At 34.0% G+C, this 27,584-nt stretch overlaps 1 long non-coding RNA gene and 1 other non-coding gene across 3 annotated transcripts in view; both read left to right on the top strand.

Annotated features, from left to right (window-relative positions):
* LOC140696222 (uncharacterized) overlaps positions 1 to 24,757 on the top strand; it is a 155,249-nt gene extending 130,492 nt beyond the window's left edge. Inside the window, exons 3-5 of one of the 2 annotated variants that reach the window (XR_012072390.1) lie at positions 7,926 to 8,020; positions 9,554 to 9,712; positions 24,620 to 24,757. This is a non-coding gene — a long non-coding RNA (uncharacterized lncRNA). Of the gene's footprint in view, positions 1 to 7,925; positions 8,021 to 9,553; positions 9,776 to 24,619 lie in introns of those variants that run through there. The other variant, XR_012072398.1, reaches the window with a different exon arrangement.
* On the top strand, positions 761 to 926 carry LOC116281576 (U1 spliceosomal RNA). The gene has a single exon (XR_004191051.1). It is a non-coding gene; the product is annotated as a U1 spliceosomal RNA (small nuclear RNA).
* Positions 24,758 to 27,584: the final 2,827 nt, after the last annotated feature.

Raw genomic sequence — 27,584 nt, 5'->3', positions numbered from 1 at the left:
GCTGCCTCAGCACTTTAGTACTAAAGTTAAAAATAAGAAGTAATAAAAACCAAATGAGATTGTTCAGTAGGTGCAGCTGGTCACTATTACAGAATCACAGTATGAGCAATATTGTTCACAAAGTATTCCTATCTCTGAACATTTTCTTACAAGCATTCCCACTACTCAATATCTAATAATATGCTGATTCTGTAAATTAGGCAGGTTTAGTATTATAGATATGAGTGTTAGCAATGTTTTGTATCATTGAAAAGGTCCTAAATAGATTGAAACCTAGTTTATCCAGAAAGAAAAGAAGAGAACAAGAAGAAAAAAAGCAGGTCATAGGGCTTTAGAATCTTTGATTACTTATTGATGGTAAGTTTTATTTCCAGAATGAAGAAAATTGCATCTACAGTGCTGATTCCAGCTACACTAAGGAAAGAATTGCATTTAATTGGAAGTCATTTCCTCTGAAATTATTTCCAACCCTAGGTCAACAATTTCATATAATTTACTTACTGGAGGGTATATTTTAGTTGCCTGATTAGACTACATTACCTGGATACACCTTGGAAGTCACTGAACGCTTAACCCTCTGGTGTTTAAGTTATTTTGCAGAATAATGGACAATAAATAAATGTAGCTATGCTTATGCTAAAAGTTAAAACTAGAAAACTGAGCACACTTTTCTGCATAGGTATTCAGAATAAAAGCAATCTAAGTCAGGATTTCATCAAAATTTTTGTATAGCATTTCTGTTTAAAAATGACAGTAGGGGATACATACTTGGCAGGGGAGGTACCGTGATCCTGAAGGTGGTTTTCCCAGGGCGAGGCTTATCCACAGCACTCTGGATGTGCTGACGCCTGTGATTTCCCCAAATGTGGGAAACTCAACTGCTTAATTTGTGGTAGTAGGGGGCTGTGTTAATTCACATTTTCCTCTGGGGGAAAAAAAAAAAGGACAGTAGGGGGAAGATGCATGAGACATTGCATAATAATGAATCAGCCTTTTGGAGCACTAATGCACATTTGGAGATAGATAAGTAGATAGAACACCATTAACAAGCCAGTGGAAGGATTTCACTTCCACAAAGATGCAAGAAACATATTTTTGAATACTTCTCATATTGAGTACCCCTAAGACCCCTAGACATTATATAAAAACCAATCTAAGACTTTGAAAAGGTAAGATAAGAAGGCAGAATGGCTAAGGGCCTTGCAACTGAACTGGTGAGTTCCTTACGTATTGTTTTTGCCAAGATTCCCGGACTTGGTGCTGAAAGAGCTGCCAACCCAGAGATGCAAATGGCAGCACCAAAAAACAAACAAGCACAACAACAAAAAAACGAAACAACAACAAAAAAATCCCTCTTCAGAATACCTGCTATCCTTAGCCAAAGGACCAGGAAAGGGACAGCTTAAGAAGACAAAAATCTTTTAGACAATAACTGCTAGATTGCAGACAAACAGCACCAGAAATACTCCCCCCCCCCATCCAAACCACCAAAGGCTGAGTAAAGAGGCAAGATTTCCATCCCTCACAGAGCTATAATGCAGCTCTTCAATCCACCCCTCACACATGCCCGGGTGGTATCCCAGAGACATACAAACTAAAAAGAAAATATGGAAAGCAGTGAGACAGAAACAAAGCCTCACCTCGTAGGGAAAAACAACTCAAATGAAAGTAGATTTCTCATTAGAAACCGTGGAGACTAGAAGGAAGTGGTACCTCATTTTTCAAGCCCTTAAAGAAAAGAACTGGTAACACAGAATCCTTTATCAAGTTAAAATGTCCTTCAGGAATGAAAAGGAAATCAAGATATTTCAGATAAAGAAAAACTCTGAGAATCTGTTGCCAGTAAACTCACCCTTAAAGAATGGGTAAGAAGGAAACTTGAAACATCCGGAAGGAATAAAGAACGATAGGGAAAAGTAAGTACAGGTGAAGAGAGTAGATTTTCCTTCCTTTGAGTTTTCAAAATTTTGCCTGCTGGTTGAAGCAAGAATTATAGCAATGCCTGACTGATGTAGTTCTAAATGTATATAGGATAAACACTTGAAGCAATTATAAACAGGGAAGAGTAAAGGAATGATAAGAGAAGTAAGGTTTCTATACTTTATTCAAGCTCTAAAATGATAGCAACAATACATTCTAATTAACATGATGTAATAAATATGTGTGTATACATAACATGTATTTTGTCTGATATAATGTAATACTTAAATATGGTGTATATATATACATTGTATCTGAACTAATGTAATACTTAAAGCAACCACTAGAAAAGCTATGAAAAGAGACAGACTAAAAAAATAACCCACTAAAAATAAATCAAAATGGAATTCTACTAAGAGTTAAAGAAACTCACAAGAAGGCAGAGGGGAAAAACAGAGGAACCAAAAAATCCACAAACCTCCCCCCTACCCCGCAAAATTTAAGTGGCATACTTACATTCTAATATGCAATAATTATATTAAGTGCAATTAGTCTAAATTTGCCAATTGAGAAAGAGATTAGCAGAATGGATGTAAAACATGACCCAACTGCATACTGTTTAAAAGAAACTCACTTCAATTATAACAAAGTAGGCAGGTGAGAGTAAAAGGATAGAAATAGATATCTCAAGCAAACATTAATAAAAAGAAAGTGGGAATACTTGGACTGCTATCTCTTTAGAGCAAAGAAAATTACTCCATACAGAGAGGGACTTCTATGTAATGATAAACGTGTCAATCCATCAAAAACACATTATTGTCCTAAATGTGTCTGCACCAAACAACTGAGCTGTAAAATATGACAAGAAAACTGATAGGACTAGAAAGATAAATAGAAAAGTACATAATTAAAGCATATCAACACCTTGATTTTGGAATGGGAATTTCTGCAACTTCTACTGTGCCATCCTGTGATGGTATTTTAAAACAGATAATGTGTCTTCTAGTTTTGAAAATTTTGCCTGAGGATGGACTGTAACCATAGTCTCATCCATATCTGATTTGAATTATTTAGATGATCAGAAAGAAGGAGATTGATACACACAGGCATAAGAAAACATAAATGTGGATCTGAGAAAGGTTTGAAAATACCAGTTTTGAAAATTGAAGTGATGCACCCAGAAGCCAAGGAATCCCTCCACCCACCAGGAGCTGAAGGAGGGAGGCAAGTAACAGATTGCACCCCACAGCCCTCAGGAGGAGTGTGACTCTGCCAAGCCTTGGTTTCAGTCCAGCAGGACTGATTTCAGACTTCTGCTCTCCCAAAATGTGAGAGAATACATTTTTGTTGCTCAAAGCCACTGAATCCATGGTAATTTGTTACAGCACCAGTAAGAGACTGATACAGATACCATCAACCAACAGAACCTAATCAACATTTATAGAACATCTCATCCAACAACAGAATAAAAATTCCTTGCAAGTGCCCAGGGACATGCACGAAGATAGATCATATCCTGAAACAAATCTCAATAAATATTAAAGAATTTAAATCATACAGGATATGGTCATCACCCACAATGGTACTGAAGTAGAAATCAGTAACACAAAAATAATGGGAAAGCCTCCAAACACTTGGAAACTAAACAACACATTTCCAAATCATCCATGGGTTAAAGACAAAGACATATGGAAAAGAAAAAAAATTCACTGAAATAAATGCAAAAGAAAAGATTATCAAAGTTTCTCAGTCACAACACAAAAGGTGTTGAGAAAGTTACGGCACTAAATGCACACCACCAGTAAAGAGGAAACGTCATAAATCAATAATCTAGGCTCCTACCTCAAGAACCTAGGAAATGAAGAGCAAAAGAAACTTAAAGCACGCAAAAGGAAGGAAACAAGTAGAGAAACAAATGAAATTTAAAACAGAAAAAAAAGTTGGAAAAAAACCAATAAAATGAAGAGTTGTTTCTTTGAAAAGATAAATGTAATCGACAGACCTTCAGCAACTGACCAAAGGGAGAAGACAGAAATGATCAATCTCATGAATGAAACGGGGCAATATAACAGAAACTGTAGACATGGAAATTATATTAAAGCAATAATATGAACAACTCTACACATATAAACTTGACAACTTAGATGAAATGGACCTAATCTCAAAAAGTAAAAACACAGATCACCCAAAATGTTTAGATAACTCAAATAACCCTGTACTTACTATGGAAAATAAATTTGTAATCAATAAAAACAACAGTGAAAAAATCTCCAGGCCTAGATGTCTTCATCAAGGAATTCTGTCAAACCATGAAGGAATTAAGACCAATAGTACACGATCTCCTCTACAAAATACAGGAGGAGGGGACATTTCAAAGATCATTAATGAAGCTAGTATTATCCTGGTACTATCTTTGTATCAGGATACCAGGTATGAGTGAAGAAAATCACAGAATAATATAAATGTAAAAATCCTTATAAAATATTAGCCAATTGAATTCAAGTATAGATGTATATGTGTGTGTATTTTATATGTATTTATATGTATAAAGAATTTTATACCATAAAATAGTGGAGTTTATTTCGGGAGTGCAAGAGTCTATATTAGAAATATCAATCTATGTATGTTAACTATATTAACATGTTATAGAAGAAAATTAAATGGCCATATCAATTGATGAAAGTATTTGACAAAATCCAATACTGATCCGGGTATAAAATTCTCAGAAATAAAGGAATAGAAGGAAACTACTTCTACTGATAAACAGCATTTACAAAAAAATAAGTAAAAACTACTATAATTAACGTGCTTAACAGAAACAAATGGAATGCCTTTCCCTAAGATTGGGAACAAAGCAAGCTGTCTGCTCTCATCACTCTTAAAGTGCTGGAAGTTCTAGGCAGTGCAACAGGCAAGAAAAGAAGTAAGTGGCATACAGACTGAAAGAAGAAATCAAAGTCCATTTATAGATGGCATAATTATCTACATAGAAAATCAAAATGCATTTACCAAAAACTCCTGAAATTAATAAAAGAGCCCTGTATGTTCACTGCATACAGGATAAGCATTCAAAACTCAGTTGCATTCTTGTATACTAGCAATCAACACAGATTATGAAATTAACAATATAATACCATTTATAATTGCTCAAAAGTGAGAAAAATTAGGTGGAAATTTAGCAAAACATGTATACGACTTGGATGTTGAAAACTACAAAATGGTGATTCGAAAACCAAAGATCTAAATAAATGGAGAGACATACTGTGAAGTATGTCTCTCATAGTAAAGATGTCAGTTCTTCCCCAAACTGATACATATGATTAGTGCAATTCCTATGAAATTCTCAGCGAGAAATTTTGGCAGTATGGACAAGATTATGCCAAATACATATGGAAAGCCAGGAGAACCAGTATAGTTAAAATAATACTTGAAAAGCAAATAGAGTGAGAGGAATCAGTCCACTCAATTTTAAGGCTTATCATATAGCTACAGTTATCAAATATGTGTGGGTTTTCAGAGGGATGGAGACAGACCTTGTGAGAATAGACAGTCCAGAAATAGACCCACATAAATATGCTCAAATAACTTGAACAAAAATACAGAACTCAATGAAGGCAAGATAATCTTTTCAGTAAATTATTCTAGAGCAAGGTTATATCCATACATAGACAAAATAAAGGGGGAAAACCATGACCTATGTCTCACTTCTTTTAAAAATAATAACTCAAAATAAATCATGGACAAAAATGTAAAATGTAAAACTACAAAATTTCCACGCAAAAAAAATTAGAAACTCAAGAATTTAGGGCTGCTCAAAATGTTCTTTTACATGACATTATTCATAAAAGCAAAAAATGAAAACTGGACTTCATCAAAATTATGAACTTTTACTCTGTGAAAAGACCTTGTTAAAAGATAACACAAACTACAGAGTAGGAAAAAATATTCTCAAACCACATATCCTATACAGATGTGTGTATGTGTGTGTGTGTGTGTGTGTAAATCTTAAAAAACACAAGAGTTAAAAAAAAACCTATCAATTATAAAATAGGAAGACATTTCACTAAAGAGGATATACAGATATTAAATAAGCACCAAAAAGGTGTTCAATATCATTAACCATTAAGGAAATACAATTTAAAACTGCGATAATGTATTACCACTCACTAATCAGAATGGCTAAAATAAGTACTGACAACACCAGATGCTGGCAAGGATACACAGAAACTGGATCACTCATATGTTGCTGGTGGGAATGTAAAATATTACAGCCACTCTGAAAAACAATTGCACAGTTTCTCAAAAAACTAAACATGGAGCCACTATAAGACCCAGGAGTTGCACCCCTAGGCATTTATCCCAGAGAAATGAAAACTTACATTCATACACACCAATATGTAAACGAGTGTATGTAGTTGCTTTAGTCATAATCAAACACACACAATGTCCTTCAATGGGTGAACAGTTAGACGAACTATGGTTTATCCATACCATGGAATACTAGTCAACAATAAAAAGGAATATATATGCAACAATATGGGTTGATATCTAGAGAACTGTGCTGAGTAAAATATACAAATCCCAAGGGCTACCAACTATATGATTCTACTTATACAATAACCTTAAAATGACAACATTATAGAAAAAGAGACAGTATTACAGACATGTCAGGTAATAGGAGGGTGTGTGGACAGAAGGGAATTGAGTGTTATAAGAGAGTAATATGGAGGATCCTTGTGATGAAACTGTTCTGCATTTTGACTTCATCAACATTAATATCCTGGTTGTGATACTGTATTACAGTTTCACAAGATGATACCATTGGGGTAACCTGGGTAAAGGGTACACCAGATCTCACTGTATTATTTCTTACAACTTCATGCCTGTCTATAATTACCTTAATATTAAAAGTTTAATTTCAAACATATTTTTTAAAAGCCAACAGAATGTGGATTTGTAGGAAAGTGAGCCTGAAACACCAATATTCATTATTAACTTGTTGGGTTCTTTGAGATCTTCACTCTGTGAGACAGATATTTAGAATGGAGTTCATTCAGAATTCATTTTGCATCATAAATGATGTTTTGTCAAAGGTCTATTTAGGCATTGCTTTTTGTAACTGCTATGCAAAAGCTTAAATCCTGTAATCATCAGTACGGAAGAAAAGCTAATCAAATATTAGAGGGGAGTTTGATGTTACCAATTTGAGGGTTGTAGAGAAAATATTTTTATGTTTTTGTACAATTAAGTGTCTCTGAGCAAAGTTTACTAGAACATAGGATTGGGGCTAAATGATATGCCTTAGAAGTTAATTTATGACTGATTAGCTAGTGAGAACTCCAAAGAGATTTACTTCTCTAGAGACACATATTTATATTTTCAAAGGGGCATGGGACCCTGGAGACTTCCTTGGGTTGTAAAGCTGGAGGCACTAGTTTTATCTCCCCCTTGAAGAAATTTATTTACATTACGAAGCATGAGGACCAATGATTCTTCACATTGTATTTCTAAGTAGACTTAGAAAGGGAGATACCAGCTGCCATTCAACCCTAATAACTGCACAGATTCATTTTTGGAGCATTCCTTACTTATAATCCTGATCTGATACATATGTATGATAGATATGTATTATGTAACATGTAAAAAGTAGCATGATTCACATGTCAGAAATGAGAAAGGCAAGTATATACAGAAAGAATGTGTATGTGTATATACAAGGTATGGAACAGTCCACAAGACTACCATCGTTTGTGACACCAGTGGCAGTTGATACCACATGACTCAGAAATCACACTTGAGACTACCTGGCATTTCAATGGTCCCTAAGTAAACAAAGACTTTTATCAGGCAGGACATTCTCAGAGGTTAATGACTGCCTCCCTGGAACTGAGCACAGAGGCCAGGCTTCTCTTTGGGCAACGTTAAATTCTTTACTTCACAGTATATATGCATTTTTATACAAGTATACTCCATTTCATTGTGCTTCACTTTATTGCACTTTGCAGGTACAGTATTTTTTACAAATTGAATGTCTGGAGTAACCCTGGGCAGAGCAAGTCAATTTATGCCGTTTCTCCGACAGCATTATTTTTCAATTGAGGTATGTACATATTTTAGACACAAAGCTATAGCATACTTAATAGATTATTTATACTTTGTATATGCACTGGGAAACAAACAGAAAAAATTCAATGACTGTCTTTATTTAGGTATTAGCTTTACTATGGTGATCTGGAACCAAACCTGCAATATCTCCAACATATGCTTACAGATAAAATTTCTCTGAAACTTAAGGTTTCCAAAAGATCTGGGCCACATACTTTTCAGAATCTCCCTTTGATTTGTAATAAATTTAAGACCAGTGCTATCAATAACTTCCTTTTATAACTGGGGCAAAAAAGGATTTATACTTTTGTGTGAAGTTGAGATCATGTGTTTCAATATAACTCAACTATTAGAACTTAAAACCTAGATGATCTTAATCAATCTAACTTGTTTATTTCAGTAATGATTGCCCAGAAAATAAGTCCATAAACCAATAAATAATTTTACAATTTGCCTTAGCAAGTTCGTGAAAACCAATTTATCCAGGCAAATAGTTTGCTCATCTGGGCAACAATTGCCCTGTTGGGTGATACATTACACAACTAAGGAAACTGCTCACTTTTCAAAAAATAGATTGCTCACCAAGACCTCTTACTATATTCACCAATCCTAAACTTAATGAAATTATTCATTTGAAAAATACCTTAGAGTGAAAAAAAAAAAAAGAAGCAAAACCCCAAACATCCCATGGTCTACTTTTTAACCAGTAGTGTGCATTTTAACTGATATGAGAATGCTTTCAAATAAATTCAAATCATGAAATTATTTTTTAATTATGTAACCAAGGCAAATAAAAATATGTGAAGAATAAGTATCTCTTTTACATTCCCCAAACAATAAATTTAATTAAACCATATCCCTTCCTTTATCCTATATACTGCCATACTCTCTGCCCCTACCTTTCCATCTGACTAATTTACCTACCTTGCTGACCATCCAGGAATTCCCAATGCCTAACTGCCTTTAAAGTTGAGTCATAATTAGAATACAGCAAGCTGCTGATAGCTTATTTTAAGTCCTTGTCTTGTAATAGGTGAGAACTATTTTTAACATCCCCAAACCTAGAAAGATAAACAGAAATTTATAGAAGAATTTAGAATAGTTTTAAGAATATAATCCTGGAAACTCACATGAAAATAATGGATGCCAAATGCAGAGGATGGTTTGACTAAGATTGACTAAGAGATCCTAGTTTGCATAGGGAACTAAAATGGTTTCAAAAAACTGAAAATGCTAGATAATATTTTTGGAGATTCTCTCCAACATCTTTCCTGTGAAAGTAGGTTATATTTTAATACAGTCCTGCAAGCAAAGAAAGACGAATCCTTAGATGATTTCAGGAATAGGTTAACTCTTTTCATGCAATAGTCAGATGTAAATCCTTAAACAGATGTGTTGAATCTTTCTCTTTGTGTTTTGTGACTAGCCTTAAGCTAGAAAGAGAGAAGTTAAAATGCAGCAAAATCTGAAATGGGGAGAACAAAGTCCTATTGCTAGATCTCTTAACTACTTTCTCAACATTTTTAAGGGGTCTTAGAATTGAAGTACAATAAAACCTAAGAAGAACTGATGCCCGATGGCCTTAACAACGAAACAGTGAGCTGCTTCCATCCAGTCATTATCTACCAGGGGAGAGAGCCTTTTGAAAAAGACACCTGCAGCAGCTGCAAGCAGAAAATAACAATGGGTAAATAATTGTCCTGTGTTCGCTAAGAAACTGAAGAAGAAATAAAGTTAAGCAACTGATCAATGAAGGTGTTCTGTATGGGAACCTGGTGCCCAATTTCCTATTTTACCTTTAAACAATCTTGGAGAAATTTGTGTAAATATTAATCGACAACTCTCTAAATTTTTGATAGAAGTAGGTATAGAATATGAACCTTAAACACCTGTCACTGTTACACAAACTCTGCCTCAGTGTCTGTTTCTAATAACCCACAAATGCTTTGCTGCCCCAGCCTGTAATCTTTACACTGGTGTCCCTTTACAACAAGATAATACATATTTACTTTTTCTTTTTCTGGAAAACACAACAATATATTGAGACAGTTATGTTTCTGGAGTTTACTGAGGCACTGTCCTACTTTTCAAAGCCTTCAGCCAAGGACCCTGAGGATCTTTAGATTTCACTGAAATACTAGCAGTATCCTACTATGTAAGTGACCTCTTGGTGTGTTCTAAATATGAGGTGATCTCTAGGATTGATTACAGTGATCTACCTGCTATTTTAGCTCAGAAAGAACTTACAGATTCATGCTTTAATATTATCAAAAGAAATAGGTCCCCTAGGATATGATGTATATACCTGAGAGGTAAATTCCTAAATGTTTGGAAATGTATCCAAACATTTCCATTCAAATCTCCTTTTACTACCAAAAGGTAAAACTCAGAAGTGCCCTAGCATCTTTCAGACAATTGTCCACATTCCAAGTACATTTATGAAAAATTCCTTCCGTAGGAAATTTTGCATTTTGAAGTAACATACTGTGTGATAGGAACAGAAAAAATATGAGGCAGCACACAATACAACAAATCTAAACTCACCCCTAGAATATGTCTCCTTGCCAGACAGAAATCTCTGTTGAGGTTGCAAAACTCATCACTTACTGAGCTTGCTGAGTATCTAGAAATAATAGATAATATATTCACTGATAGTAGAAATGCTTTTATGGTATCCCATAATTTGGAATATTACAGAGACCATGAGATTTCTTGATCTCAGAGAAAAGAATAAAGATCTTTTAATTGCTCTAATGCCTATATTTATAAGGGTAAAAGGCTTATACAAAAAGGAGTAACAGCCAGGAAGTGCCTTTGCTGATCTTCATACCAGATAGGCGGCAATCACTAAGACTTTGCCTAGTGATACTCCAAAGTGCTCTTTGGAGAGTTTCAAAGAACCCATTATGGTTCAGCAATTTTCTCCTGAATCAGAAAAGAGATATTTGGGAAAATGCCATTATACCTAACATGATGATCATCTCTAGGGCTTTTAGGACAGATTTGATAATACCAGAGGGCATGAAATGGAATCTTGCAAAGAATTTACATCAAATTACCCACCATAGCAAAAACAAATTGCCAGTATACTCAAATCACCATCAGTAATCTGCAGAAATCATCTTAACAACACTGAAACCCTTTGCCTACTAAACCCAAATCCCCCATTCCCCTAGCCCTTGATAAATAGCTTTCTACTTTTCTTTAATTTTAACTACTTTACATGCTTCATATAAATGAACTCATACAGTATTTGTCCTTTTGTGACTGGATTATTTTACTTATCCTTGAGTCCTTGAGATTCATTCATGATGTAGCATGTAAGAGGATTTCCTTCCTTTTTAAGATTATTTTTAAATTGTGTTACTTGTTTATTGTTTTTGGGTTGTAGAAGTTCCTTGTATTGACATTAACTCCTTAGATATACAATATACAGTTATTTTCTCCTATGGGTTTATTTTTCATTCTGTTGATTTTTTTTTTTTTGGATATGTGGAAGTTTGTAAGTCTTGTGTAGTCCCATTTGTCTGTTTTTTGTTGTTGCTGCCTTTACTTTTGCTTTCAAATCAAAAGAATCATTGCCAAATCCAAGCTGCAAAAGCTTTTAACCAATGTTTTCTTCTAAAATTTTAATAGTATAGGTCTTATATTTAGGTTTTTATTCTGAGTTATTTTTTGTATAGGGTGTAAGGTAAGTTTCCAACTGCATTCTTTTTCATGTGTATATTCAGTTTTCCCAACACCATTTGTTGAAGAGACTGTGTTTCTTCATTGTGTATTCTTGGCACCTTGTCAAAAATCACTGGGATATATCTGCAGGGGTTCATTTCTGAGTATTCTGTTCCATTGGTCTACATATCTTTTTATGCCAGTACCACAGCATCTTAATTACTGTTGCTTAATAGTATGTTTGGAAACCAGGAAGTGTGAGGCCTCAATCTAGTTTTTTTCCCTTAAGTTTGTTTTGGCTATTTGGGGTCACTTGAGATTGCATATGAACTGTAGAACTTTTAAAAAATATTTCTACAAAAACTGATGAGATTCTGATAGGGATTGCATTAAATCTTAAGTCTTCCAATCTATAAGCATGAACTGGCTTTCCATTTTTCAGTTTTCAGTTTTTTTGGTCTTCCTTGATTTTTTTTTTAGCAATGGTTGGCAGATTTCAGTATCTTTCCATCAGTGAAATAATCTTTCACTTTCTTGGTTTATTCCTAAGTATTTTATTATTTTTGTGCTATATTAAATGGGATTGTTTTCCTAAGTTCCTTTTAAGATTAGTCATTATTAATGTATAGGAATGCAACTGATTTTATGTGTATTGATTTTATATCCAGTAACTTTGCTGAATTTGGTTATTAGTTCTAATAGGGTTTTTTTTTGTGGATGTATGTGCAATCTTTAGGGTTTTCCACATATAAGATTTCTTCAGTGAATATAGATAATTTTAATTCTTCTTTTCCAATTTTTATGCCTTTTACTTATTTGTTTTTCTTGTCTGATTGCTCTTTCTAGAACTTCCACTACTATGTTGAATGGTAGTGGCAAAAGTAAGGATTGTTGCTCATTCCTGATCTTAGGGGAAAAGATTTCAGTCTTACCCTATAATGATGTTAGCTGTGGGCTTTTCATATGTGGTTTCTTAGGTTGAGGTAACTTCAATCTATTCCTAGTTTGTTGAGTGATTTTATCATGAAGGGGTGTTGGATTTTGTCAAATACTTTTTTCCTGTATCATTTGAGATGATCATACGGTTTTTATCCTTTATTTTGCTAATGTTACCTATTGTCTTGATCAATTTTCATATATTGGGCCATCCTTGCATTCTAGGTATAAATTGCACCTGGTCATGATATATGATCCTTTAAATATACTGCTGAATTCAGTTTTCTAGCATTTTATTTAGAATGTATGCCTCAGTATTTATCAGGAAAATTGGCCTATAGTTTTCTTTTTGTTCTGTCTTTATCTGGTTTTGGTATCAGAGTAATGCTTGTCTCATAGAATGAGTTTGGCAGTGTCCTCTTTGATTCTTTGGAAGATTTTGAGGATTGGTATTAATTTTTCTTTAAATGTTTGTTGGACTTCTTTAGTGAATCCATACAATCCTGAGGTTTTCTTTGTTGAGGGAGCAGTAATTAAACTGCTTCAAACTCCTCTCTAGTTATAGGTCTGCTCAGATTGTGTATTTCTTTTTTTTTTTTAACATTTTTTATTGATTTATAATCATTTTACAATGTTGTGTCAAATTCGTGTTCAGCACACTTTTTCAGTCATTCATGGACATATACACACTCATTGTCACATTTTTTTCTCTGTGATTTATCATAACATTTTGTGTATATACAAAATGTGTATTTCTTTATGGTTCAGCTTTGGTAAGTTGTTATGTTGCTAGGAATTTATCTGTTTCTTCTAGGTTATTCAGTGGCATATAATTGTTAATAGCAGTTTTTTAAAAAATTTTATTTCTGTGACATCTTTTGTCATCTCCTCTTTCATTTCTGAATTTGAGTCTTTTTCCTTAGTCTATTCTATTTCAAGAAGAATCTAACAAATTAGTTCACAATGTGTTAAGCATGGTCACAAATAAAGATTTTTAGATAGCCATTTTTTGTTCCAGTACTACCTCACTTTAAGCTCTGAAAGAAGTTCAAAAAGTTCAAAGGATTATCCATGCCATGGCAAAGAGGAGTTACTGAGGTGTGGGCAATTCCACCAAGACTACTGACTTTCTGAGAACAGTAGCTAAATAGGGACAAGTAGTTAAACATTAATAGAGCCATCATCTATCCTCTTTCAGTCTCCCAAAGAAGTTCTTGTGCTGTCATTGGTTATATTATGTTATATATATATATCCCTAAAGACTTATCTAAAAACTTAAAAATTTCCTAATGGATTTTAGATAGAAATGTCAAATGGGAAAAATCATGACTTCTCAAATAAGATGGTGCCAAAGCAGATTTCTTCTGGCTTGGCTTCAACCTGTGTTCATTGGGATTTGTGAAATGAAAGGACTGGCTCAGGACGGTACTCTAGTTCTTAATAATTATACTCTTACTAGCTTTATGCTCACTGTCATGTATAAAGAAGGGTGTGAGCTCTGGGAGCTTAAATTTTGTATGGGTTTGCCATACAAAATTTAAGCTCCCAACAAATAATTGTATGGCAATGAGTTTGAAAAACTGATGCTCACATCTGTTGAAAGAGCCAACTTAAATCTTTGTGTGCTATCATAACACCTCAAACTAAATGCAGTCCTGGATTGAATGGGCCTTCAGACAGTGATGTTCTATACTCCAGCTGAGGTATATTTTGCCTTTTAAATAATGGGTAGGTCTATTTCGAGACTCTTTATTATGTTTCATTTTTCTATTGACCTAAGTTGTGCTAATCCCTGTTACTAAGAAGCTATTAGAGCTCTACAGTCTTAATTTGTTAGCAGTTTTTTTTTCTTGATTAGTTTTTTAAAATGTTCATCATTTTATTAATCTTTTCAAAAAATTAAATTTTGGTTTTGTTAAACTTTTTGTTCAAGCTTTTTCACTTTTCCTTTTCTCTGCTCATCTTTATTCTTTTCTTCTTTCTTTGGTTTCACTTTTCTATATTTTTCTAACTCCTTAAGAAAGAACTTTGATTTTCAGCCTTTTAATATTTCAGCACTGTTCATAAGAAGATGTATACTATCCACCTTCTTCTTTCAAAAATATATTATTTAGTTCTGATAATTCTAGGTTATTATGTTTTTCTTTCAACACTTAAAGTATCTTTCTTTTGACTTTTGATATCCATTATTTCTGTTGAAAAGTAAGCCAAAGACAGTGTTTTTGTGAAAGTATTGTGTCTTCTTTTTCTCTTGCTACTTTAAGGATTTTATCTTTATTTCTGGTTTTAGAAAGTTTGACTCTAGTAATCTGCATGTAATTCTGCTTGTATTTGTCCTTTATGGAGCAGATCCTAGCTTCTTGATTCTTTGGGTTAAAGTCTTTCTTAAGTTCTGAAAAATCATTAGACATTATCTTTTAAAATATTGTTTCTGCCTCAGTCTCATTGTCCTTTCATTCTGGTATTCCATTTAGACTTAGATCTTTTGCCTGCCTCCATAACTCTCTCATGCTTACTTATGCATTTTTCCCTTTCTTTCATTTTCTGAATGTTCATTTCTTCCATTTTTCCTCATAATTTTCTATTCTGTAGTCTTTCAGTATTCTGCTATTAAACATAATCAATGATTTCTTAATTTCAGATATTTTTAAACTCTATTTAAATTCTCTAATTCATATTTCCCTTTATTTTCTTGAATAAAATAATCATAATTATTTTGATGTCTATGGTTAATAATAACTATATCTAAAACACCTGGGGGTCTATTTTAATTTTTCCCCTGCTTTTTGGACATTTCTTTTATATTTTAGTATGCTTCATTTTTTGCTTCACATTTCCTTTTAATTTTTATGATAACCGTACTGATATATGGAAGATATGCATAAAGTTATTGAACCAGATAGGTTCTGCCTAAATCTCATGTAAATAAATCTGCCATATCTCTCTTTAAAATTCAGGAAATGCACAGACTTTTAAAAAGCAAATAAATAATCCAAACTGAGATGCCTATAACTCTATGGCTAAGAATTTTTGGATTCTCAAGCATGCATTTCATTTAGACATTTATTTATATGTTTAGTGTTTTATTTTGAAATAATTTTCAACTTTTGGAAAGTTTTAAAAAATACACAGAATAATCCCATATACACTTTGCCTAGATTCAAAAAGTAACATTTTCTCTTCCTCCTAAATCTTTCATTTTGCATATTTCCTAAGAACAAAGCAGTTCATTTAAATAACAGTGCTATATTTATCATGTTTAGAAAATGTAACATTCACACAACACTTTAACCTGTAGTATATATTGAAATTCTTGTATTCCACAGTAATACCCTATAAACGATTTTCTTTCTTTGCTTTTCCTATAAAGGAGTCAATCAAGGGGGGAAAGTAATTTTTTCCTTTAACCTGGAAGCTTTCCTGAATATTTCAGTGTCTTCCTTAGCATTTGTCATACTAGTTATTTCAGTTTGAAGTTGTATTCTGACTTTCATCCTCATTATTTGATTTAGGCAGTGTTATTTTTGGCTACAATAATATAAAATTGATTATTCTTTCTCAGAATATCATGTTTTCAGGCACATATACCTGTTTGTCCACTACTGGCTATGTTAATTAGTGTTATCTGGTTTCCCTGTATAGTTGCTACATATTTACTTTTGAAGTTATTAAGTAATTTGTGAGGAGACACTTGAGATATTTAAGACTCTATATATACTGTCCTTGGTAGTTATAAAAGGCTAATATATGTTAAAGTAGCATTAAATGAGATTGTTCCTAGTATTTTCTCAGGGATTTTCTAATCAATAGTCATAGCACTAAAATCAGGTTTATGGAATAGCTTTAAAGTATTACGTAAATTATTGAACTGCAGAAGAAAAGCATTTGAATTATTTAATAAAGGAAAGTGGTAAAATTTGACTTCTTGTTTTGTTTAATACATGATAGTTGTTTTCAAATTCCACATTTTGAAGCATAAAAATTAATGTTTGGGAATTCAATGCAATTTCAGAGTATTAACCAGACTTTTTAACTTGTCACATTTTCATTTATATTTCAGCCATAGTAAAATTACTCCACATACTTAGTAAGAAAGCGTTATCTGTGAGGTAATTTCTTTTCAAGACCCCTGTCCTTTTAACTCTGCTTTATGATATGCAGCAATATTATTGCCAGTTTAGAGCAAATATTTTTTTGATATGAAAAATTTAAAGAGCTATAGATGGAAGACAGACAAAGTATTATATTATTTATCTGTCTAGCAATATAACTTTTTAAAATATGTGCTCAATTTTTAAAAAACTGAACTCAAAAAGTTTTAAATGTTTGGACATTTAAACCTATGCCTTTTTATAAAGCCCAGTTTCAGAAATTAGTAATAGTCACTAAATACAAAGTCATTTACAAATATATGTTCAGATATCATCATGGTAGAAAGGATATTTACATTGGCTTTGACAAAAGGGAAGAATCAGTTTTTGATGAAGCTGTAGTCAGTTTGAACATCAGTAATAAGAGAACTAAGGTAAAAAAAAACAGGATTTACATTATACAGGAATCTACATCATAGTTTATCTCAACATAAAGACTCCATATAACATTCAATTTTCACTTTCTGTTCTATGAAATAAGAAAGGCCACATTTTGCTGCTCATTGAAAATAGTCTATCTACATTTCTACATAAGAATAGAAATATGAAATATACTGGTATGATTGGACTATTTTAAACAGGATTATTATTGATATGCTGATAAAAATATATTGGGGATTCAGTTCTGAAAGTCTTAGAAAACATGTAATGTTACCAAACTATGATTATTAATAATTTCCAAGTATTAGAGTTAGAAAGATTTATCTAAAATGTATGAAAATGCCATTAATCTAGAATCTTATTTTCCTTTGGTGGGGGCATTATTATGTAAACCAACTTTTAATGAAAATAGAAAAATGTAGAAAAAGAACCTGGGGAAATAATTCTTCCTAATGATTGAAACATAACATTTTATTGTATCTTCTTCAGTCTCTTAAAATGTATAGTGGTTTAAAAGCACAGTTTCCATGAAATAAAAATAGGAAGTAAACTGTAATTTCATGGGCAATAACTGGTCTACCAGCTGGTCAATAACTGGTGACCGGGTGGTCAGAAGCACAAAGAAAGAGGCTCAATAGACAATTACCATGAACTTAGATAACAGGCCAAGCAAAAGAGACAATAAAGAAATCTTACTTTTGAGATTCAGGAAATAATACAAAGATGAATTTTTCCTCTCCGTAACTCCAGATCTGTCTCCCAACTCCTCAGTGTGGTAAATTACAGACATAAATAGTATGAGTCACTGTCACTGGGTTTTGATGATATTCAATCATACCAGAAAGGAGCTGAAAAGTAATTCATCTGAATCGTTTTTAAGTCAATAGCGATCTTACCTATGCCTTCTTTCTAGAATAGTAATTAAAACTGAAAATCAATACATAAATTTTGAAGACACTAAACGATAAGAAGTTTGAGGTGAGTGTAGCATTTAGGATACAGATGAAGAACATATTTTTAAAGCTTTGCTCTAGAAAATAAACTTTCTTCTGTTTTACTCTGATTTTTCTCAAGCCTGTCCTCTATATATTACTAATTTAGTTTTCTACCATATTTTTTGTATATTTTGTGGATTCTCATTCCATATAATATTTGAAATAATATTTGAAATAAACAAATACTTAAGTTTATTTATTATTACTGCTTTTTTTTAAATTTTATTTCTCCCACTTAAATTCTAAGACTTATAGAGTCAGAAAATACATATATGAAATCATGTAGAGATATTTTCCTGGAGAAATTTTAAAAATTAATAAGAGAATAGTATATAGAGGCAAAAACCTAAAGGAGAGGAAATAATAGAGAAGTAAGAACCCCAAGAGTGAGAGTGATAGGTCACATTGTCCAAAAATATACATCCACTAATCTTTTCTTACTTAGTAATAAATTTTTATATTTGGTTACAGTTTTATAAAACTATTTACTGTAAGTAGTATCATTACATTTAGTTTGCTTTCTCTTCTAACCAAGTATTTAATGATGAAGCAACCCATTACTATCAAATGTGTGTAAAGTCAGGACTATGATACATTAAGTAACTCTCCCAAAGCCATATACTGGCAAAAGCATGAGCTATTGCTCAGAACTAGTTTTACTCTCACATCATATCTGAGATATACTGAAACAGAGAATATTAAAGCTCCATTCCCCTCAGTAAAAAATTTCACTTAAAACCATTTTAGCTTATTTGCCAAAGTAATATTTCCTGCATGACTAATACAGTCTATTAGAAAGCTGACCCTTCTGTCACAACATATTAATTATAGTAAGTAAGTCTTTATATTTGAAATATCATATTAAGTAATGATGCCTACTTCATAAATTTCTAGTTACACTCTCGGAATGGATTCATTACCTAGGACATGAAATTTATTTTATAACATAAACAAATATGGTTTCCCATGCTACTATTATCATATATAAAGTGATCAGCAAAATGTCAAGAGGCAGAGAGAGAAAGGGAAAGAGGAGAATATAAAACATATTTAATTCTCTAAAATAATTTTAAATTAGAGGGTTTTTATTTTTAATATTTCCAGTTCTGACTTTTTAAATGGCAAAAACATTGCTTATTCAAATAAGTGAAAGGGCAGTTACTCTGTATCATAAGAAAAGAAATTTTGACTTTAATGGCTGTAAGTCAAGAATGAAAGCAGACACGAAAAACCATTGACATAACTGGTGTGCTGGTAACCCATCAATATTAAAACTAATGGTTGTGGGAATGTGAGGACAGATGAAAGATACTCTCTTAGACACAGCAAGGACTATTTAATAGGTAAAATTGATTCTGAAGTGCTTTACTGAGAATAGATAGCATAAGTCAGACATAACAGTAGTTACTCTGAGGTAAGTGGTAAAGTGTATTTAATTTAAATCATAGTATTATCATTGAATTAACAGTGTCTGTTCATGCTTCAGTTATAAACAATTCTTCCAGCTGTATTATTTCTGGAATTTTAGCAGGAACAAAAATAACACATTCAAATAAATATTCTAAGTTCATGAATTATGTAATATGAATGCCCTCAAATTAAAAGATGCACATGCCTAAATGAGCATATTGACTATAAAGCGATTTAATGCAATCAGATTCTTTTCTCACAGTCTATGCTTTTTCCATATATTATGTCCAAATTAAATTAACTTATTGAAGCTAACACCATAGTTAATTTTTATGCTTGTATTGTTTTACTCAGGTTTTTAAATTTATTAGTTACAAATTAGTAACAAAGGGAGCAATATTAAGAGGGAAAATGTCTAAAAGTACCTATTTGAGGTTAACATTTAAAGCAGAATTACATTTTAGTCATACTATTATTAACAAAGAGGTATGGATCAAAAATAAACTAACAAATATAGAGAAAACTTTTTAAATGAGCTGCTGTATTTTAAATCCATTTTAAATCCGTAAGTGCTGAAAATAACCTATAAGTGAAAAAAATTCAGTTTTTCAGGAATGAAATCATTGTTCTTAAAATTACTCTATATAGCTCTTTCAATAAAACCTGTAAGTTTCAAATTAAAGTTTTTAATCTTTATCTTTTAGAGTAAGATTATCTGTAATTTGACTTTTGTATATAAAATAAATAATGCTTCTTGATTTTGAGATACAAAGGTTTTAAATATAATTAAATTTGGTAAGAAATTTATGGGTTTCTATAATTTGTTTACATGACATGACATCATTTCTTCAAGTCTTTTTCAGTATGTTTAGACATTTGTCTTTTTGCAGAAATTTGCCTATGAAAGAAAATTTTGACCATCCAGGAAATATTTACTAATACTCCATGTAAGTCAATGAAGTGACTGCTGTAAACATAACAAATAAAAATTTTAGACATTTTAATTTGGGTAAAGCTGGAGGTGGGATCAAATCCCTTAGCCACCTGAATAAGCGCCCCACTCATCTTGGGCATGTTGTTACCTCCAAAATATATACATAGGCAGAAAGATAGAAAACATTACTACTGCCCCAGTTATTTCCAGTCATGTTTAAGCATTTACTACACTGCTTTACTTCCATTAGGGAGAGTGGTGTAGTGAATTAAGTAGCTCAGTTTCAGCTCCAAGGTTCCTGTAGATCCCAGATTATGATTTATATCTTAGGACACACATTATAATCTCATCACCAAGTCCTGTCTCACTGCCCTCAGGCCACCATAGTGTCACTTCCAATTTGCCCCTGTATTTCTGTTTTATCCTTATTTCTGGCACCTAAAGATATAAATGCATGTTGCCAGTCATGAACTGGAAGCCTCAAATGGGGACAGTTTTGATGTAAGGGTCACACTTCTCTGAAAATGACTCAGGAATATGAGAAATGGCACTTCCTTGCATTTGTAGAGAGAAGGAAGTTAATCCAAGTTGTGCAATTGTACTCATACAAACCTCTCACTAAGTACAAATAAACCAGAAAAAGCATGGTAGCAATGACAGAGAATTCTCCAAATCATCATTTTAATCTTCTTAATGAGAATAATCTCAAATTCCAAAGAGAAGCATGAAAAGTCTTTATTACACAAAAGCATAAAATGCTATTGTTTCCTTTTATCACTGTAACATCTCAATCCTAAAGCACAAATAGTATCTATGAAATATTACTGTAATGGCAATAACACTGGTAATGCAATTTCAGTTATAATTGTTCCCCTAATAAAAATGACAGAGAAAATGAACAATTTATAGAAATACTATTGAGCATTTCCTTATCACTCTGCCAACAGATTTTACTGTTCTTCATATTAGTAAAATGTAACCAGGTTCAACAAGCTGACCCTTTCAATTTCCCACATTAAATTTTTTGTTTGCTGTTTTATCTTGCTGCTGTCTCATCTCAGTAACTCACATTCAAAACCTAATGGTCTGTAGCAAAGCTCAACCTCAGAAATCAGAACTATATGAATATGTGAAAGAATATCCCATAAAAGAAAGTCTTACGCTGCTTTACGATCTAGTCTTCTAATTTCAGAGTATCTTTGCCTTGCCAAATCTGAGTTGTGTCTGTCAAATATCACTAATTATCAGACATCATGTATCATGAGATTCCTTCCTCTCATACGTTATTAAAATAAAACTCACTATCGCCTTGATTGTTCTTCCTTGTTGCTAGCTCTCAAATCCATTTCTTCCCATATACACTGAAAACTTTCTCAGGCTTAATTACTCCAAGCCTGATTGGAAATCATGACCTATAGAAAGGCAGATGTCTAATCAAAATCTCTTATGGCTTCAAATGTGGATAAAGGAATAAAAGTTTCCTAGAAATTAAAAAAAAAGCTAGTTTCTCTTCATCTAATGCTTTCTGAATGCCACTAAGGAGATGAGCTATTAACATGTCACAGATAAAATGTGAAGTGACCAGGACTTATTAGAGGAGAATCAGGGAATATATTAATCATGTAACAGAGGGAAAATCAACAATATTTGGTAGAAATATGATGAGTTAGGGAAACAAATTGAGGACAAAATATACAGATGATCAAGTTGACATGGAGAAGAGATCAAAACAGACGTGGCAGTGGTTTGCTGTCTTGCCACCAGAGGTGTGAAGTTTGAGGTGAGCCAAAAACAAAGGGGGTAGTTTTAATAAAACAGTCCTAAGGCTCCTATGAATGCTGAATTGCATGTCTATCTTGTAAAAGCATAATGAAGTTGCCACCCAACTGCCTGGTTATGGGATGAACATAAATGTTGGTCAAGTAGTTAGAAACTAGAGGCTGAGGAACATGAAACTCTTGCAAAGTATTATGACAAAGTTTGGACAGGAGTCTTGATGGATTAGAGGAATGTGTGTGCTAAAGGGTTAACTTGAGCTTGCCTATTCAGTGACCTCTTGGGAACTGCAGACCTCTTTTATCTGCCTGTGCTCTGATCATAGGCAGCAGAAATAGTAAAGTAAATGTTCCATGAGTACATATTTCATCACTTTATCTGCTGATTAGATTGTTATATGGGAAGAAGCATGAAAGAAACAGGGTGGGTGGATGTATTAGTCAGGAATACATTCATCAGCCAGGTGGAAACAAAAAAATCCTACTGATGGTAAGATGTTTTTGTATCATGAAGCTCAGGGCTAGTATGGTATCTAAAAGTTATCACTAGGAATTCAGGCTGTTTCCAGCTTTTCACTCCTCACCCTTAGGAGCTCAGTCTTTTACCACATGCTTGTGGTTTTATGTCTCCTCCTCCCAACCAAGAAGCAGCAGGATGGGGGAATGAGGAATAGTTGTCATCTGTAGGGAAAAAGCAAGTTGCTTTTCCAGAAAGGCCTATCTGATTATGCCCCATTGGCCATAACTATATTTCATGGTCTCATATTCACATAGCACACTGCTACCCTAAACAAATTCAGGAGCATGTTGGGAAAAAAAATACCAGCTAGTAATAAAACATTTTCCCAGTTACAGCTAATAAATTCCACACTCAAAGAGAATAATTGAAGAGGGGCATATTTACAATATTTGGGTAATGTTAAGGAAAATGAAGCAGAGATGATAAAGGACCCCAGGGTCAGAAATAGCAGCGAGTCATCACCATGTCTATACTGAAGGAAAAAAAGAAGGAGCCATTACTGTTGCCCAGAGAGATAAAGCTATCGTTGTAGGAGCAGTCTTCTGGGCAGGAACTCTGTCAATCCACAGGTTGGCAGAGAGGGAGAATAATTACCATAACATCACTCTCCTCCCGCCTCTAGTCTCTTGCTTATGTCTGCCACTGGTCAAATCCAACTAGAAGGCAGAAGGTAATGGACTCAGTAAAACGGTCTATAAATTTCCACCTTCTGGGGGAGGCGAGAAGAGTAAGCAAAGCATCAGGCAAATGAAGGGGAGTACGTTTTAAGGAGTAAATGCAGAATGGCCAGTGCAATATCCAATTACCATGTTAAGTCTGTGGGAGAAATGCTGAACAAAGAAAGAGTTAGGGACATACATGCCGTCAATTGATACTTAAAGACTGCCTAGGCTTTTGGTGCAAGTGGATACACATCAATTGCATTGTTCAGTAAAGATGATCTTGGGTAGTTGCACTCACAGCAACCCACTTCTTCTGTTTAACATGTATCAAGTATACATTTAAATAATTTTTGTGGTATTGAATTTTTTCCCAAACTTGACTGAATATATTATGCAAAAAGAGATTGCTACTGACCTATTCACTGCTCATGATAGGAGGAATTCGAAGATGTGTCCCAGATTCCTGTCCCCCTGGTGAACACACACCTTTTGTCAGTTATTCAATTAAATAATAATTGAGGTGCTGTTATAATCTTATTTTGTAGATATAATTAAGGTCTTAAAGCAGTTGACCTTAAGATAGAAAGGTTATCTTTGGGGAGCTTCACTTAATCAGGTTAGCCCATATAAGCATCAGACTCTTCCTGATGAGAGATTCAAAGTCAGATTCTAAACATGAGATAGATTCAGTGTGAGGGAGATTTTCCATTGCTATCTTGCAAGATAGAGAAGGCCACATGGCAAGGAATTTAGATGGCCTTTGGGAGAGGAAAATAACCCTTGGCTGACAGCCAGTAAGGAAACAGAGACCTCATTCCTAGGGCTGCAAGAAACAGTTCTGCCAACAACTTGAAGCAGCTTGGAAAAGGATCCCAAACTCTAGATGGCCAACACCAAGCTAATTCACAGCCTTGTGTGAGCCTCAGCAGAGAAGCCAGTTATGCTCGGCCCTGACACCTGACCTACAGAACTGAGCTCCTAAATCATGTGAAACCACAACATTCGTTACACAATAATAGTAAATTATGTACTGCTATATCTAAAAGCACAGCGACTACTACAGGAGAGAAAAACAATACTGAATGAATAACTTTTATGTATAAAAATAAAATCATAATAGGAACCCTGCAGACCATATAATTCTGATTTCTTACTTTGCAGATAAGAGAACAGCTCAGAAATTTTACATATCAATGATCAGACAAGCAAAAATAGCTGAACACTTTTGACCAGATGGATGTGAACTCTTCCTGTACTTCCTGTCCCTGTCTGCATGCTGCACATTGCTGTTTATCTAGGTTTCCCCTCAAAAATGTTTTTCTCAAATAAATATGGCATTTTCTGGATTTTGATTCTTAACCAGTGAACTGATAGAAATCTTAGAAAGTACTTTCTTAATACAACTTTTAAATTGCTAGAAAATAAATAATCCACTAACTTTACAGAACTTACAATTTTATTTCAAATACATTTAGTCTCCATCTATATGAGATGTATTGGACAGAATAAAAAAAGATTATAAATTTAAAGTTGTATATTAACTCTGATACAATTTTATTTCAAATACATTTAGTCTCCATCTATATGAGATGTATTGGACGGAATAAAAAAAGATTATAAATTTAAAGTTGTGTATTAACTCTGAATGCATTTTACATTATTATATTTCAGGAAGATAGAATTTTTTTAAGGAACAGTATTTTAGATGCTTTCCAGTTTAAAAAGGGGACAAATACCATTTTACTGGAACATATTTAATTTTGAACATTCTAGAAATCATATATGTTTCTTGTTAGTCTGTATTCTTGCACATTGAGTGTTTCCCAAGCCATAGAAGCAAAAGCAAATAAATAATAAAGAAAAGCACAAATATGAACATTCCATTCAGTAAACTATCCTAGAACTAACAGAATTGTATCTTATGTCTTCTAAGATTTCATTTTATATATTTGAAATATTTTGAATTGCATATAAATTTCTATATCTAAAAATAATTTTCAATTAATAAATTTGATATTTGGACTGTTTTAGGACCAACCAAAGGCTATCTGAAATTTTTAACAATAAGAATTTCTAAAAAATTTATATTCAATTTTATAATAAAAGATGCATAATAATGCTATTCTAGCAAATAAAATCCAAAACATAACATTAATTCAAACAAATAATATATTTAGAAGAAATTGTTATCATCTTTTATTAAGGTGGCAATACAATTATAGGATCATAATTATAAAGCCTTTGAAGCAATGACAAAAATAAAACTTGTACTACCATTATATGTCCAACTCCCAAAGCTCAATTGGAAAAATGACATTTCACTAATTCCTAAAAACAGTGTGCTTTACGAGGCTTTTTCCGAAAGTCAATTCCATTTATTAAATAGAAATATTTGATTTAATTATATGTACAGTTTGCCATCGAATTTAAATGATGCAGAAAAAAGATCCTTTTAAATATATATTTTCTGGAAACTAAGAACACTCAAAATTTTTCAACAAGGCCAAGATGCTGGAGAGGAAAGACTCACAGCTCTCCCTCTCCCACAAACACATCAGGAATTACACTTACAGGCCAACTGAACCACACAGACCACCTACTTAACTCTGGCAGAGTGTCTCTCACTTCGAAGTACAGGAGGATTCCCACAAAATCCAGTAAGAGGAAGAAAATGAAAAAAGAAAAAATTGTTGGGGGACCAGTCCTGCAGGGGAGGGAGCAGCAAAAGAAAACAGGCACCCTGACACTGGGATGCCCCGGCTCCAGCCAGGAGTTCAGCAGGGACAGAAGCAGAGCTTCTGAGGCTCGAGGAGAAAGTAGCAGCTGCTTGGCAGACAAAACTAAGAGAAACTAGCATGAAGGGTCCCTGTGATCCCCAGCCCTAGACCCAAACCAGTTGGGACAAGCTGGAACTGGCTGCTGGAGATTGGTGACAAGCCTGGGAGAGGGCTGGGGCCCACTGCACAGAGGCAGCCTCAGTGGACTGAAGGGTGGTGTGTGCTCTGGCTGGAGGTGTGTGCGCAACAAAACATCCTGGGACCCCCATAAAAAAGCACCACTGCTGGTGTGTGTGGGGGCAAGGGGCACAATGCAGCCGTACCACAGTCTCTCTCTATTCGTGGTTCCTATGTTGGTGTGTTCTTGCAAGAAGAGAGGTAGCACTCCGTCATAGCCATCATGACTGTGCGGGGATAGGGCTGAAAGCTGAATCCATACCCAGGGGCGCTGCAACATCATGGATAGGACTGAGATTTATTTACAGCCCCAGGCAGAGAGGGTGGAATTGCTCAGCTGTTCATAATTTGCATTTATGAACCTCCATCTCTAGGAAAAAACAGGCAGTGAGCAGAGTTCTAGCACATGGCAAGGGAGAGTGTGGGTATTTACAATAGGCCAGCATACCATATACAGTACAAGGAGGTGGGGCTGGGGTGTACACTGACCCTATCGTGTACCATGGATTCAGGTATATAACTGTATGCCCGCTACAGGGGGGTCCTAGCACCTAACATTGGTGGATCTGCACTGGTGGTTCTAGGGGCCCTAAACCTGGAGGACACCAGAGTGGGTGGCTGACATTCCCTGAGCTAAGGAGGAGACAAAGGCAGAGTCAACAAAGAGTACTTTGTAAGCCCACATAACAAATGACAAACATCACTACAGAGGGCACCTCCAAGTGGACATCTCCTGTAGAGATGTCAGCAACTCTTCTTGCCAGCTGAAGTGCTCCAACCATGCCTGCCACACACCACAGATCAGAAATGGGTCTAGAAGCCTCTATTCCAGCAACAGAGGAGCAGACACAGCCCTTGTCAAGGCTGTGACACCACAGAACAAAAAAGAAGGCTCAACTCAACAACCACCACCACCACCAGAGCAGGCTCTGATTACCACAATACCAACCACACCCTCAATCAAAGGGTAACAGCTAACACACATGGACGAAAGATGTGGCAACCATCCATACTAAGAATAGTCCTTGCAGCAAAACTATTAGACACACACAGTGTACATAGGAATGCTCTCACTTTAAATAAAAACAAACAAAAAATAAAACAGCCATTCAAAACCATAGTAGATAAACAATACTCCTAAATCCATAGAGTCAGAGAAATATAAGTAAAAT

This window comes from Vicugna pacos, chromosome 1 (assembly GCF_048564905.1).
Source record: "Vicugna pacos chromosome 1, VicPac4, whole genome shotgun sequence".
Taxonomy (NCBI): Eukaryota; Metazoa; Chordata; class Mammalia; order Artiodactyla; family Camelidae; genus Vicugna; species Vicugna pacos.
This window is presented reverse-complemented; position numbering and strand designations above follow the sequence as displayed.